The sequence below is a fragment of the Brassica oleracea genome, chromosome C9 (assembly GCF_000695525.1).
Source record: "Brassica oleracea var. oleracea cultivar TO1000 chromosome C9, BOL, whole genome shotgun sequence".
NCBI classification, from domain to species: Eukaryota; Viridiplantae; Streptophyta; class Magnoliopsida; order Brassicales; family Brassicaceae; genus Brassica; species Brassica oleracea.
This window is the reverse complement of record NC_027756.1, coordinates 6,862,098-6,865,465: the sequence shown is the minus strand read 5'-3', so window position 1 is coordinate 6,865,465 and position 3,368 is coordinate 6,862,098.

The following is a 3,368-nucleotide window of genomic DNA, read 5'->3' as shown; positions in this document are numbered from 1 at the left end:
CGGTAAGATCTTCGTACTCATGATTATGCGGATCAATGAGAAGGATGTCATCAATTTCTTGTTCAGGTTCTTCGACTTCATTTATCTGTTCTTCTTGCAATGGTGGTTCTTCTCCACTGATGATTCGTCCTCGAGGTGTAACTTTGATCACGGCTAACCAATTTATTCCAGATTCTCTCATCTGAGGGTATGGAAGGAAGCTAATTTGGTCTGCTTGTGAAGCTAAGATGAAAGGCTCAAATTTGTTGTACCTGCAAAAATAAAGAAAACGTAGAAATTAATTTATTTTGCTCATGTATGGTGGATTCAAAATTTCCTCGCTAATTAGACGTAAAATATTTCCTCGTAAAGTACACGCTACATTTACGTCGAGTTTACGAGGAAAGCGTATTTCCTCGTAAAAGCCACGTGACATTACATCGACTTTATGACGAAATAATTTCGTCGTTATTTTACGAGGAAATGACGTTGATTTTATATTTCCTCGTAAGTTTCTCGTAAAGTCGACGTAAATTTACGAGGATTAATTTTCTTCGTTAAGTTTCCTCGCTAAACTTGTGTTTTCTTGTAGTGCAAGTACATTGCTTACAAGGAAGCTATGTTGGTTTCACTCAACACTGATGAGATAAGCTTTGATGAAGTAGTTGGAATGTTCAGAGCTCATGAGATGGAACTAGGCTGAGAAAAGAAAGGGAAAAGAATAGCTCTTGTTGTTGAAATGGACTTTTCAAGGGTCCAATAATCAAATCATTATAGTAATTAAGATGTCAATCCATTTCTAAGAGTTTTGATGCAAAGAGAATGCAAGTTCAAACTTAATCTAAGTGCAATCAAGTGATAAGGTGATTCAACCAAGTAAACAAGTTTATAACACTACTAACTAGCAACTTTCAATCAAATAGATAAAGGAGGAATCATGGGCATATGATTTTGATTTCAGATGACTAAGAAGAAACGTTGACTTTCTGGACTCACAGCGGCTAAGGCAAACCGCTCCACCAGGCCGATGAGGCTCTCACAGTGGCTTCTTGCAGTCTTCGTCATCAGGCCGCTGCAACAAGTACATATGCGGCAGGGAGTGGGGTGTTTTCCCAGCGGATTCAGCACACCGCTGCGCAAGGCCGCTCCCACACTTAGTCTCCGTTCCTCGAGTGCTTGCAGCGGCTTCTCGATGGGGTCATAAGGCCGCTGGGACGTCACAAAGCCGCTGGGACACTTGATCATCTCGTCTCATGCTCGAAAATCACCAATCTTGCCTCCAAACCATCTCTAGATGCTCCAAAGTCACCATTTGAAATAGCATCTCTATCACCTAATAGAGACAAATGTATATGCAATGCACCTAAATATACTCTAAATGCATCTAAATGGACAAATTGAGAACTAAAATGATTGCTAAAACTATGTAAATACACAAGATATCAGTTGTGTCACAAGAACATTCAAAAGATGAAGAGGAGTACAATGATTCAGTTTGCTTACTGGTCAGGAGGTTTGACAAAGTGTTGTGCAGAGCTAAGCAAAGTCAAAAGAAAGAAACTTCATCAAGACCGAGAAACGTCCATCAGAAATTGTAACGGCTGATAAGAAAGTTGATTTTCAATTTCATGAGTGCAAATGATTTAGGCACTACAAGATAGAATGTCCTTCAACAACAAGAAGGGACATCAAGTGTTTCGGGTGTAAAGGTATTGGTCATAAACAAAGAGGTGTCGAGGGAAGTCACTGATTGGAATTAATGAGGAAGAATCTGAGGAGGAGAGTGAAGAAGAGGAGCTTGACAACTTGGTAGCCTTCATCGGAATTACTGAGTTCGTGGAAGGAGATACAGAAAACAAAATTTTCTGATTAGACAACCTATCTAAAAAATTTCTGTACAAACATATAAACAGGATTAACATAAGAGTAATTGATTGGATCGAAACATTATAACGAATATATATCTTTTTTATAAGATTAAATTTATGTTTTGGTTAATTTTTGTTAATTTTACTAATAAAAAAAAATTATAAACGTGTACATTTTCTAAAAAAAGTATAAATAAGATGACTATTTGTTTTTAAAAGAAAAATTAATGTACACGTGGCTTTTTTATCGGTAAAATTAGCTGACATATATCCACACTAACAAAATTAGATGATGTGACATCTGATGTGGCGACTGGTGTATGATTTCGCCAAAAAAATTAAATAAAATATATGTTATTTGAATTTTTTTGAAAGTACATGTATGTTTTTGCAAGTTCATATAAGCCGGTTAAAATTGAACATATCGTGATATGTTTGGTATGAAATTTCTGTTGCTTTCGCTTTGTTTTAGGAATTTTTTTTGTTCCGGCCATTTTTGTTTTTAAATACATAACTAGATTTTTATCCGCGGTTTAAAAAGCGCTGATATTTTTTTAACATTTTGAAAAAATTTGATTGAATATATAATTTTTATTGGAAAGCAAATAATTTAAAAATTGTTTTATTAGTGTTTCAAAAAAAGATGTTCTATTATAATGTTTGATTTTCAAGCATTGTTTTCATATCCGACTCAAACCCGTTTGAACCGATAGATCCGGAGACTTGTGTAGAATCCAGTTTGGATTTAATGAAACGTTGTTAACTAAAAATTTGATAAAATCCGCTAAAAAATCAAAAAAATCCGCGATCCGAGTCGATTGATCCACTAAAAACTCAAAAAAAAATAGTTTGAAATTTTTGGTTAAATAACTCACACTTTTAATATTATCTAAAATTGAAAATTTGTGATTCCTTAGATTTTGATGAAATTTTTATTATGTCATTTAAAGAAAATAAAAAAATGGTAATAGAAAAAATCAAAATTTATTGATATGACAATATTAGTTTTCTTTTGTTATTAATAACCTATGATAAGTTTGTATTTTTATTTATTTTACATCTAAAATTAATTTTATGAAAAGTTTTAAAATATATCTGAACACTCAAAATTGATGTTATTATGTACAAAATTACTTAGTAAATAATTTTTTTTAAATCATATATATACTCATATTAGATCATTAAATAATATTATGCTCGAAAAATGATATTCAAATTAAATAGAACGTATATTCGCATAAAAATCAGAATTATTATTATTCAAAAAAATATGGAAAGTATTAGTTGCCATAAATATATGAGATATTTGGTTGTTTAGTTTAACTAAATAAAACTTCCTCCGTTTCAAAAAAGTTAAATATTCTAAAAAAAGATTGTTTCAAAAGATGTATTTTTTATATTTTCAATGCGATTTTTGTCAATTAATAATGAAAAATTGTAAACTTCAAAAACATTAATTGCATTTTTCGAAGTCTTATTAGTTTATAAATATAAGAAATATAAAATTACAAAAAACTAGGC